General features: G+C 35.3%; 1 protein-coding gene across 9 annotated transcripts in view; it reads left to right on the forward strand.

Moving 5' to 3' along the window:
• The window catches only part of CSRNP3 (cysteine and serine rich nuclear protein 3), a 189,567-nt gene that overhangs the window by 83,911 nt on the left and 92,286 nt on the right, over positions 1 to 13,370 (forward strand). For 3 of the 9 annotated variants that reach the window (XM_054699815.1, XM_054699812.1, XM_054699813.1), the window contains one exon: positions 11,676 to 11,718. The exons of 5 other annotated variants lie outside the window; for them this stretch is intronic. The gene's annotated coding sequence lies outside the window, so the exon portion shown is untranslated. Of the gene's footprint in view, positions 1 to 10,879; positions 11,166 to 11,675; positions 11,719 to 13,370 lie in introns of those variants that run through there. One more of the 9 variants, XM_054699816.1, reaches the window with a different exon arrangement.

The raw sequence follows: 13,370 nt of genomic DNA on the forward strand, positions 1-13,370 counted from the left end.
CTGACAGTGTGTTTAGATCCTAACATCTTCAGCATCATGTCTCTTGGGACAGCAAGAAAGCAAGAGTTCAATTGCTGGATGTTTGCATTTCAGGCACCATCCAAGCATAAAGAAGACTTACTATGAAGACACTAATATTTTCTCAATTAAATGCTTTCCCACAGGACTTCCACTTTTTCTGTTGTTAAATTTCAACTAGACCTACCTAATGCCTGGCTATAGATCTCTTTTTCAGTTCTCAATATTATTTTTCAATTTGAGCATGTATCTCATGTCCTTGAATGATGTCCTTATGTTCAATGTAGTTTCATTATAACATTGATGCAAAAAGAAAAAAAAAAAAAGATTCGCAGCCAGGTCCACACTCTAGGTGAAGTTTGCACATGCTCAGTGTGTCTGCCTAGTTTTCTTCGACACTCCAGTTTCCTCCCACATTCCAAGGATGTGTATATTAGATTCATTGTCATGTCTAAATTGTACCAGTCTGAAATTGGCATGTCTATACTGTCCCTGTCTGAGTATGGGTGTGTGTGAGCATGCCCTGCTATGGAATGGTGTTTTCTCTGCCTGACATTCTGGACTGCTGTGACTTTAGTTGAAACAATCAAGTTGGAGAGTGAATGAAGGAAAGAATGAATGATTACAAATGATTGCCTAAGTTACAAGTGTTTGTCGTCTTTAGAAGTTTGGTGATGTTTTCATGACCAAAAATATGCCGTGAGAACATAACTCTTGTTTATATCATTTAGGCTATGGTAAAACTGTGCTTTTATTATATCATGTTTTTTTTAAATTCATAGTCTCCAAAAACCTATTGACAATGTTAAGTGAGGACTTAATATACCACATTCTCCTAGTGCCCTTAATAGTTTTCGTAAAAGTATAATCTCTTTTCCCGCAAGCAAGTAGAATAATTTGTTAAAATGTAGGGCTGAACATTGGGTCTGAAGTAGTGTAAAACTCATTGATAACTCATTCAACCACTTCTATGGTCCATTGCCATCTAGCGAAAGGAGGAGTGGATATGTGTACCTCCTTATAGTACTTCAGAAGCAAATTTAGAAAAACGGCATTGCATGTGGCTCTTCAAGAAAATGTTAAAAAGAATCTGTTTATCAGTCAAAAGCAATCACATCTTTAGGGGGCCTAGCAAACAGGATCAAGCATCAAACTCAGCCTAACGCTATAGAATTTGAGGGCCAATTTCAAATACTTTGATAACTAAAGGCTTACATTACAACAGTTGAAATTGTTTAGATAATCTTATTTTTAAATGCCTTTCTTATTACTTAATGTAGTATAATTCAGTTTAGTATAATAACAATTTTATTATTAAATTTCACATTGCATTGGTAACAGGAAACAGAGCACTTGTAAAATGTAGAAAAGGCCAAACTAGAAAATCAAAATCAACTGTTACTGAATGTCCAAGAGATAACTATTTTTGACTTTGATTATATTTTAACAATTATTTTATGTTCATATGGAGATCATAGCGTGGACAATGCTTAGACTCATGCATAATTCCTAATTTCTTTCATTCCTCTCTTGTCTTCTCTCAATATTTGTTTTAAATACATTTGCTTATATTTCTGGTAGATATTTCACTAATTGTAATTGAACATTTACATGTTATTATTTAAGCATTGGTTTTACATAGTCTTAATAATGACTATCTGATATCCTACTACATTGATGAGTATATATTAAGTTCATTTAGGTGATTTTAAGTTTTAATTATTATAATATCTTTTCTTGAAATATCTTTATATTAAAAATTGCACTCTTCTTGTAGTCCGTTAGACCATAAATTTATCACAGCCCCATGGTTCATAGTGGCCACAGAATACAATTAATTAGAGTCACCAGGTAAAGGTATAATGTAGCCATAGTTTTCCTAGTCAAAGTATTATATAAATGAAATGTAACAGACATGTTAAAGTCACCTCACTATGAAAGATTGAGAAACAGTAGCAGGATAATGCCAATTTTGTATCAGCCATCATAATTGCACGTTCCAATTAAATAACCACTATTAATTTAAGAGGCAAAGATCTAAATCATGCTACAGCCGCCAAAGAGCAGCAATTGCTCTAGTGTCCATGATTGTCAGCTGTTTATCAGGGGTATTCATAATGTTCAGATAAAATGTGCTTACCCTTCTCTCTATTCTTAATCCCAAAGATTAGCTACTCACATAGGAAATTTTTAGAATTCTTGAGACTGTAATCAAAACTTATTTTTATTAGTTTATTTACAAGGCTAATTGCTTTTCTTAATGGTATGCTAATGGTCTGACCTAAAACAAATGTGAGAAGAGTACCTGTTCTTTAGCCTTAGCAACCAAATTAAAGAGCTGCACCTTCTAATGTGAAGAAACACATACATACTATGATCACATGTGTAAATCACATGCCAGTATAGTAAGGGTGCATAATGTTTCCCCCTCCATAAATAAAAATTAAAAGCAACCATACTTAGATCATAGTTTCATGTAATAGTGCTCTTTGATAAAAATAGACATGAATAATGAATATGAAATGGGAAGCTGACTATGTGAATAAGAAAGAAAAATGCATGCCTCATATCAAAGAAGCCAGCCACTACCATTAATAGCAAACCACAGGATTAAGCTCATTAAAATATTTGCCTGAAGGAGAAATCTAATTTATTTCTTGTATTCATGTTGTATGATTAATATAAAGCATGGAGGTGGATTTTATGATCAGGATCATGATTTTAACCTTCACAGAACACTTTTATATAGCTTTCATACATAAGTACCGTGATTAAGCTCAATGGATGATATTCCAGATTTGAAGTTTCAATGTGAAAAATAGGTATTCTTTTTTTTTCTTCTTTTGTGTAGAAGAACTGGAGTGTAGACCAGAGGAGCAGAGGCTGAGAAGATTCACCAGAGAGAGAGTGGGGAGCAGAACAGGAGAATTTACCGAAATACACTGCTTAGGGGAGCAGCAGGCAAGACAGGAGAGGTCTGCTGCACCATGTGGGTCAGCTCCCTGGCCAGGATCAAACTTAGACCATAGAGGTGATAGCACTGAAACAACCCCTAGGCCACCAGGGAGCCCATGTAGGCATTCTTTGTTCTTTCTTAACCTTTAATCAGGTCCCTGAGAGAAATACTATACTTTTAAAAAGTTAGCTATGATGGGGTGAATTAGGTATCTGGGTAATAGATTTTTGTCTCTGAGCTCCCCTACTAGGCTTTTAGCACTTAGAGGCTAAGATGTCATCTTTGTATTCTTAGAACTTTATACTCTTGTCTGGTTCATGGCATACATTCAATGATTGGGTCCATGTCTCAACTTCCTCTTGTTTTTCTAACTTTGATTAATGTTATTATCATCCATTCTTTCTCTCAGATTAAAAACCTTAGATTCAGGATTCTCCCTCAATCTCAGCCCAAGTCTCTGTTGAGATACATCTTCAGTATCTTTCTTCTCCATCCCCAGAGCTGTCATTGCCTTCGGTCAAAGCTTTTTAACTTTTTAAATTGATATTTCAATAGTCTCACTAGCTCTCTCCTCATCTATTTCCTCTCTCCAATTCATTCACCAGAGTTACATAATAAAACCCAGCTCTAATCAAGCCACTTGAACAAATCCTATTAGTACAAGTTGACTCCATGATGAGTTTCAAATATCCTAGAATTTTTTTTTAAAGATTTATTTATTTATGCATACAAGAACTGTGGTACAGGCCAGAGGTGTGGGGGGGTGAGAGGATTCACCAGAGACAGAGTGGGGAACAGAACAGGCAGACAGACTGAAATACACTGCTGAGGAGAGCAGTGGGCGAGTCAGGAGAGGTCTGCTGCACCATGTGGGTAGCTCCCTGGCTGGGGATCAAACTCGTGCTGCAGTGGCTGCAGATAGCTTCATAGGTTGCGTCTTAACCCCTTGCGCCACCAAGGATGCCCCAAATATCCTAGAATTATTAATTCACAATCCCACCAAGAGACAAATAATCAGACCATTTTCATAGTGAATTTTTTAGTTTCCTTTACACATACATTAATCATGCCTCAGAGTCTGCATATTCTGGCCTTTCTGCTTAGAATATTCTTCTTTTCCACAAAAGAACTACTACCCCTCTTGGCCTCCCCCGTGGCACAGCGGTTGAGCTCTGGGTTGCGAAGCTGCCCGCAGCCTCTGCAGCGCCGGTTTGATCCCAGCTGCTCCCCTGCCACCGGAGGAGGGTCCCACATGGCGCGCAGGCCCCTCCTTCCGCCCGCTGCTCCTCTCAGCAGTGTACTTCAGTCCTTCTGCCTGCTCTGCCCCCTGCTCTGGCTCTGGTGAATTCTCTCACTCTCCCACGCTTCTGACTGTACCCAGTGCTTGTATAAAAATAATAAATAAATCTTTAAAAAAAAATAACTACCCCTCTTAAGATTTATTTACCATATCACCTCTTCTGTGAAATCCACCATGACTACCTTGGGTTATATGCTTCCTGTAGAGCCACACTGCATTAAAGCCATACTACCTGGGTTCTTACTATCATATTGACAAGTCACTTAACCACTTTTTGCCTCAGTTGTCTTATCCATGAAATGGCAATGATAAAAGTAGCTATCTCAAGGCTTGTTGCAATGGATATATGAGTTAATTAATATATTTAAAGCATTTCCATCTTAGTAAGTTCACAATACTTGATAGATATGGTTACTCTTGTCTTTATGTTCTTATATATGCTTCAATTATAAACCCCCACAATGTTGTAACTCTGTCTTCATCTCTAGATGCTAATCCAGTTAGCTTGAGACTATTATTTACTATTCTTTTTAACCTACCTGAGGACCAAACCAGATTCTGATCCTGTATTACTCAATGAATGTAAAATAAGAAAGTGTAAGAATGAATGAGTGAATCTGGGTGGATAATATGCCTAAACTGTTTCTGTATGTCTCTGTTAATCAAATCAAAGTTGATTCAGTCTGTTAGTCAAGTACTTGTTTACTTATGTTGATAAAACAAAATATAGGAAATTCTTTCACTTCTACCTTGACCCCCAAAAGCAGTGTTGTAGCCTTCTTAAGCAGTAGTTCTATTAAATTATTCTTTTTTTTTTTTGCTTGTTTGGTTTATGTTTGATTTTACCATATGCACTTTTATTCCATTTTTTATTTACACATAAGAAGAAATCATTGTAATTAACTTTGATGGTCACTAAGGAAAAAAACGTAGCTTTTTGTCTTCTCAGAGAGGTTTGCTTAATTTACTCCTTTCTCTTGGTAAATGCTGTTTTCTAGTGCATTTCTGGTTATAAAAATGATGAAAGGTGGGAAGAAAATCTGGATACTTCCTCTCTGGCTTACTTTGCATAAAGACTTCTTTAGAGCCATGTTCAAATGACTTATTACATATTGTATGTGCAGTAGTAGCAATTATAGAACACTTCCGACCACTTAACCTGCATCATCCTGAGTGGCCCATTACTGGCAGCTTAACTTAACATCTGCTACCATGGTCGTCTAATATTCAGATAGAATGAAGAATTAAAAGGATAAAAATTAAAATAGACTTATTACTTTGATAGGAAGTGGAGTGTGTATATGTGTGTGTGAGAGTTTTCTTTTTTTAATTTATATTTTTTACATCATTGTTCATTTTTAAACAATGTTTGCTTTTGTGTGTGAGTTTTAAATTTTAGTTTATATTACCCAAAGTTATCTGTTTTTTTTTTTTTTAATCTCTGCAGAACTAGAACATATTTTCTCCCCCCAGCATCTCTTCCCCACGCCTCGAACTTAGGAATCAAACACAGGAAATAAATATGTATATTCCTGTCCATGTGCTGTATTTAAGGAAGGTCCTGCTGTTTTACAGTAACTCACAGCCTTCCAAAACGCACCATTTACAATATTTGATGTAATTTTAAAAAAGGTTTATTTTATTTATTTATGCATACAAGAACTGGGGTGTAGGCCAGATGTGTGGGAGGTGAGAGGATTCACCAGACAGAGTGGGGAGCAGAACAGGCAGATTGACTGAAACACACTGCTGAGGGGAGCAGCTGGTGAGACAGGAGAGGTCTGCTGCACCATGTGGGTCAGCTCCCTGGTGGAGATTGAACTCATGCTGCAGTGGCTGGAGATAGCTTGATAGTGCAGACTTAAGCCCATGCACCACCAGGGTGACCCCCAATATTTGATATTAACATCTTTCACAATATATGAAAGCTGATTAACTCACAATATATGAAAGTTGATAAATACTTGTGAGAATTACTGATCTTACTAACAAAATTACTCTAATAATATCTCCTTTTGTCTGTTTGTATCTCCATCTCTCTCTGTTAGATCTAATTGTAGTTAAATATAGAATCATTGGCTTTCAAGGCTGTGATATCAGAGACGGCTTATCTAACCAATTTTAAACACCCCTTCCATATTTATGACAAATACTTTTTCCTCAATTCTTCCCATCTACTCTTCATGACAACCCCTGCTGCTGTCTCAGTACCTCTCTGGTCTGGTGTAGCCACTGTTCAATGGTCACGGTTGTCTTCTTTACTCGTTACTTCAACTGTACCTTTTTTCCTGTGCATTTATAACTTTTTAAAAAAGAATTTATTTATTTATGCATACAAGAACTGGGGTATATGGGCTTCCCTGGTGGCGCAGCGGTTGAGCGCTGGGTTGCGAAGCTGCCCGCAGCCTCTGCAGCGCTGGTTCGATCCCCGGACGTCGGGCGAGGGTCCCACATGGCGCACAGACCTCTCCTGCCACCCGCTGTTCCCCTCAGCAGTGTACTTCATCAGTCTGCCTGCTCTGCTCTCCACTCTGGCTCTGGTGAATTCTCTCACCCTCCCACACTTCTGACTGTACCCAGTGCTTGTATAAATAAATAAATAAATCTAAAAAAAAAAAAAAAAAAAAAGAACCGGGGTGTAGACCAGAGGTGCAGGAGCTGAGAGGATTCACCAGAGACAGAGTGGAGAGCAGAACAGGCAGATCTACTGAAATACACCACTGAGGGGAGCAGCAGGTGAGACAGGAGAGGTCTGCTGCACCATGTGAGTTACCTCCCTAGCCAGGATCGAACTCAGGCCATTGTGGTAGTAGCGCTGGACTTAACCCCTAGGACACCAGGGAGGTCAAGCCTTTATAATTTAATAACATCTTACAATTTGCCAAAATCTAATTCCTTCAGAGTATTCCAAGAAGTAGTACCAGTCTTCTTTTTTATCCTTCCACTTTCCAATACAGGCCTAAATCTCCTGTCATCAGTATTTCCTCAAAGTTCCTCTTATTATAGCGAGTAAAATTCTTGCACTTATTTCTGAGCTTTTCTCAAAGTGACATGTTACACCTGGGAATTCCCTTTACTCTCAGGTGGTTGAGCAGTCTCCTGCCTATTAGTGCAGAAATCCCAACCTTAGGTAATTCAGTCCTCACTTGCTGTTTAACTCCCTGAATATTTTAGCTTCCTTTTTCTACCTTCCACATTGTATTTTCTTTCAATGTACCCATGGAATGAATCCATTTTATTGAATGAAATTCATTGATTTCATTGGCTGTGTTTACCAGACCATACTTTCATGTTTATGACATCCCTTCATCTACATATAAATATGTCCCACTTATCAATGGCTAAGTAACTATTATAATACTTAATGGCCTAGAACTACCATTTTATAGCTAATGATTTCTATAGGATGAGAATTTGAGAAAAGTTCAGCTAAGTAATTCTTTTCTAAATAGTGACAAGTAGGATCACCTCCTGCTCTCCCAGGTGGTGGGTGGGTAGGTTTAGAGTGTCTAAGATGGCTTAACATGCATGTCAGGCATCAGGAATGGCTTGAATTCAGGGATCATTTGAAACTGTTAAGCAGAGAGCGTATATATGAATGTGACTTTTTCACTAAAGCTGTCTCTGGGTGGTCAGTTCCCTTACATGGCAGCTTAGGGCTATTGAGAGAGTGTCTCAAGTCTCAAGTGGAAGCTGAAAAGTTTCTAACCTGGAATTTCCAGCACCACTTCTGAGCCCTATTGATTAAGCAAATCAATAATACCAGTTTAGAATAAAGACAAGGGAAATTAAACTGCACTTCTTAATAAAAAGGATACCAAATAATTTGCAGCCTTTATAAATAGATGAGAGTTGACATTTGTAAATGATTGTATTATAATAATGCTTTTCTGATTTTAGAAAACAATAATAGAAAATAGAGAAATTTTATTGAAAAATACCTCTATTTACTACCTTCCCATAATATGCTCAGCAATTGAAAATATTATTTTAGTTAGATTATAATCTGGGGAACAGTTTATATTTTATTTGCGTATCCCTAGTGACTGTCTCAGAACTTAGTACATGATAACTTCTCAACAAATGTTTGCTGAATTGAATTTGTCCTGGATTTTGAGGTTGACATGACCAGCTTATTGGCATCTATGAATGTGTTGTGGAGGAGGATGAAACATAGCTAGAAAATCTGGCCTGATCAAGGGTAGATTCAACAGGAGGTGCTGGGGGGTATGTGTGTGTGTGTGTGTGTGTGTACTAATTACAGTAACATGGTTTCAGAAAGCACAGATCATGGTTTCAATAAATCTTGCCCACCTTCCTTCAAATTGTCTTTACCCAAATTACTGCATGAGCTGGATAGTAAACATTTTTATTTGCTTCTGAAATTATTTAGTAGAAAAGAGGAGGAAAAAAAATAACTCTGTGATGCCTTTGTCATAAGAGAAAAACCAAGCCCTGAGAATCCATAGTAATAACAACAATATCTATTTTCAATTCATATCTTTTAATATAGCAGGGTAAATTAAAACATTCTTTTAATCTTTCATTGAATTTGCTTCTTTAACCTGTGATCTGTGTCTCTGTTAATTTCAAATTTAAAGAACTCTTGGTTGATGAAATTGTTATATAAGCAGGAGCATTGTGTTCATTGTGTAATGTAGAATCAGGAACTCTGCTGCAATTCTCTTGTGTCACTGAAATAGTGTTCTGGAATTTTGATTGGAAGGATGGGTATATTTTGTAATTTGTTTTAACCTTGAGGCAATTTTATGAGATTTGTTCCAAATAACATACTAAATATGTTTCTATATTTTTTGCATTTATTTGAAAAAAAAAAATCATCTCTGTCCAAACATCCACTTATAAAATCTGTTTCTTACCATTATTAGCATAATTAGTTTAAAAATTCTTTTAAACAGTCATTAGAATTTTATATCTTCTCTTTTCATTTTATCAGTGTTAGTCAACAGTACTTGGTTAAAGCCATTTTAGAGAACAGATCTTTAAAAATATTGCTGTACATTGCTATTGACATGTTTTCCAAAGACTTTTTTCTATTCTGGTTTTGCAGACTAGACAACTAAGGCATAAGATGCTGGAATAACTCATCAAGGTCATTTAAGACAAGAGTAGACCTGGGAAGATTATTACAATTTCATGATTCAGTCTGTCTTTTCCTGGATCTTTCTACCTCAGTTGTGCACCTTTAGATACCTTTTATAACATTAATGAATCTAATAGGCTCCTACATTTAATATATTAAGATTATATAGACTATAGTCTTTCCATGGGAAACTTATTATTTTACCAGTAATTTCTTTTAATTGCTAGATATATCTATATTTCTTGTGTTTATTTGTAGTTTCTTTTTTCTTTAAATTATTTCTTTGCATATATTCATGCAAACTTCACATATATGCATTATTTTTCAATTTTATACCTCTTCCACTCCCTTGTCCAAGAATTTGAAAGTAACTTTGTTTTCTGCTGATTTTTTCCTTCCATTTGGCAACCATTTTATTTCACTGTTTTTGAAGTGATGCAGTAAGAAAAAAATGGCTGCCTTTTGTTTATTTCCTTGTACATTAGCATGATGACATCATCAATGATATTAGCTAGAATGTACATATCTTTAAGAAACCAGGGGTGCATTATAAATCAGGAACACTCTGTTTTGCTTTTTCTTTTAATGCCCCAAGGTTTTGTAGTATTAGCGTAGTTCTTGTGTGCAGAGGGAAAAATGAACATAAGCACTTTGGAACAAATGCATTGAAATGGTGGCATTTAAGACATATCTGAATTTTCCCAATGTTAATAAAAACACACCAAGAGACATTTATTTAAGATATGAAACATTCTAAATAAGTGACAACTCTACAAAAAATGTTGTAAAGAATGATTTTAAATAATACTGTAAAGAGTGACATTGCATTTAGAAACTGGGTTATTAAGCCACACTTACCTATTGTGACTCAAAATTATTTTTAAAATTTTGTTATAATTATTTCAAGAAAATTACTATTAATGGAAAGCTTAAGCAGGTTTGTATATTTACTCTTTTTAATTACTGTGCTATTTACAAACATTAAAATGCACTGTATTATCTAACTATACTATATAGAAGACATATTTTCTAATTTTTATTTATGGGTAACAAGCAATATTACCCTTTCAGTTTAGACAAAATATTAAAGAGATAAGAAATTTCTTTCACCAATTCCAGTTACTAAAATAGCCTTTTCATTTGGAAAGACACATTGTATTTTGAGAAATATTTGTAGTTAATTGTATTTTTAAAAATTTTTAGACAATCTAACAACGTGTATATGTACTTATAAACACGCATACACATGTATATGTATATATATTAATTCACCTATACAGCAGAAAATTCCTGTAAATGTTGAACAGTCATCTCTGAAACTACTTGTTAACACTGAAATCAGATAAGGTAAACCATATGCTTTATTGAGGTAAGCTGTCTAAAATAAGTTACTGCGATTTTAAGAATTAATATGAACCATATGTCCTTTAGATCTTTAAATTGAAATCTTTATTGTTCTTTTAAGTCAGCTGTTTTAGGAATCTGTCATCTTTTGAGAAGATAAATTAATCATCTACTCTTACATACATCAATAAAAGAGTCTCACCCTCTCACCTACTTTATCAAAAGTGATTAGAATATCTATTTTTATTCATATGTAGTATCTCCTAGTGATTGAGATTTTTATCGGGAAGATTTTAGGGGAAACAGCCACTTTTCCTTATGGAAACCAATCTCCAAGAAAGAGGAACTCCAGCAATCTAAAGGTTAAAACATACTGTCAAATCCGTCAGTTGAGCAAGGCTCTTTAGCAACATTTATACAAAAGTACTTTCAGAAAGCAAAAGGTAAGAAAACAGCTTTTTGCTAGTTTCCTATCGTTCAATTATTATTCAGCCTCTTATTAAAATAAAATCTAGTTAACTTCTTTTGAATGTCTGCTCAAACGTTTTCTATAATAATGGGAAAAAGCCTTGTGAAGGGATTTCCATAAGTTGTGCTGCATTAATGACTTAGAGCAGCTTCATAATCTGCTATTCCTTCCTCTTAGCAGCCCTCAGCTGATAAAAATATCCATAGACACAGTGAAGTCAGTGGCATGCCTGGCTTTCTCAGACAAAACTCCCATGTGATCACATATAGGAAGACTCAGTGAGGCTGATGCCGTGCAGCCAGCAGTAGGTAATGAGTCTTTGTGCAGAGGGAAGCTCTTGTCGCTGAACAATAAAGCATACGGTACCAGCAATAAAACACAGGGCTGGCAAATTTAAGAAGATTCCGCTGAACCAGGAAGAACAGTGCCTTCGGTGATGCTGACACATATTATAAAATGATAATCCATTTATTTTGGATTCTAGTGAATAAAGAGTGCGAGAACTAAGACTACAGCTATTTGAACAGGTCAGTGATTTTATAAATTACTCCAGCACTTCCTTGGTGTTTGATTGGATTTAAATTAGGATGGGCTGATGTGTGTTTTGCCTTAAACAAAAACTTTGCAAGATATTTACAGTATGTAATATGAAGGATGCACTTAAATTGACTCAATACAATTAAATTGTTGATGTAGTCAGATGTGATAGAGAAATGTTTATGTGGGAATAGTAAATTGAAAAGTTATTTATCCTCTTTAAAAATTTATGGGTAAGAAAAAATTGAGTTACTAATTTCTAATCTTTCTGCATACAGAAATAATATAAGGCAGAATGCTGATAAATAATCCAAATGAAAAGCTTCAAATTTATTTTTCCAGTATTAAAAAATCCTGTATTACATAGTTTATGTGCCTAATAAATTAGATATTGCATTTTTCAGAAATTTAATGCTGTCTGTCAGTGTACTGAAAGAAAAGATTTGGAATATTTAAATATTTAAATTAAAAATTAAAAAAGCATGTTGAAATGTTAACAGTGTTATCTGTAAGAACAACACATTTTATTACTATAGTAATATAGTGTGTGTATTACAATGTTTCATGTTACATTTGTTTTATAAATGAAATACAATATTACATAAAACCTTTTATTTCATAGATATCATTCATTCACTAATGGAGGAAAAATTAGCTTAATTTAAAAGAGAAGAATGGATTAATTATGTGATGCATAGTTCTATTGACTTACCATTTAAAAACTAAAAGAATATTTGCCTTCATGTGTATTTATAAAAATTTGTACACATGACTTCTGTATCTGGAAAATAACCACTTCTTAGGTTTATGAGCAATAGAGAAGTTTATGTTTTAATAGAGAAATTGCTGTGTGGGAAGACAAGAGAAGAAATAACTCTAGCAAATAATAGCACAACACTGAACATCTTTGCCAAAGACAGACAAGCATTATTGGTACATGAGTCTTTAGATTAAAATACATAGGTAACTTTGCGCTACATTTTTACGGCTCTATTGTTTTAAAGGCATCCTGGGACCTAAATTCTTTACAATTAATTTTCTGGACACCATTTAGAGGGATCAACACTATAGTACTAGGGCACATTTAACATTTTATAGAATTACTATAGTGACTTCATTTATTTGCATAGTGACTAAAATAAATTTATGCTTGTAAGATGCTGTTTAAAACACAACAAAAAGAAATACCCTATGTCCCTGGTTATGCGTGCAATATGTATTCCAATAGAAAAAAAAGCTATGTTTCAAAAACAAGAGAAGTTAATGAAAATTTTAAATTGGCCTTCCACATGTATTTAAATGAAGTATTTGACTATTTGGGTTTCCTTGGTTACCACAGTCATTGCTGACAGCTTCTTTTGCTATGGAGGGGGGAAAGCAGGACTCTAAAACAAAGAGTTAAAAACATTTATCCATTAATAGACATGGGGGCTGTGATGCTGACAACCCAGTTGAAATCTTTGCCCACTCCCCGTCGCGTATTCCTGCTCTCCCGTGATTCAGGTATTCTGGCAGAACTGCAGTTCCACAATTCCTTACCCAGCATTCCGTTTCAGCTGCTGGAGGGCTGCCTGAGCCTTATGCAAATGAGACCAGCTCTGAGGCTTTGACTGCAGAAAGGGGGGGGGGGGCAGAAGCGAGT

Source organism: Talpa occidentalis, unplaced genomic scaffold, assembly GCF_014898055.3.
Source record: "Talpa occidentalis isolate TD23 unplaced genomic scaffold, MPIMG_talOcc4v2.1 talOcc4.3, whole genome shotgun sequence".
NCBI classification, from domain to species: Eukaryota; Metazoa; Chordata; class Mammalia; order Eulipotyphla; family Talpidae; genus Talpa; species Talpa occidentalis.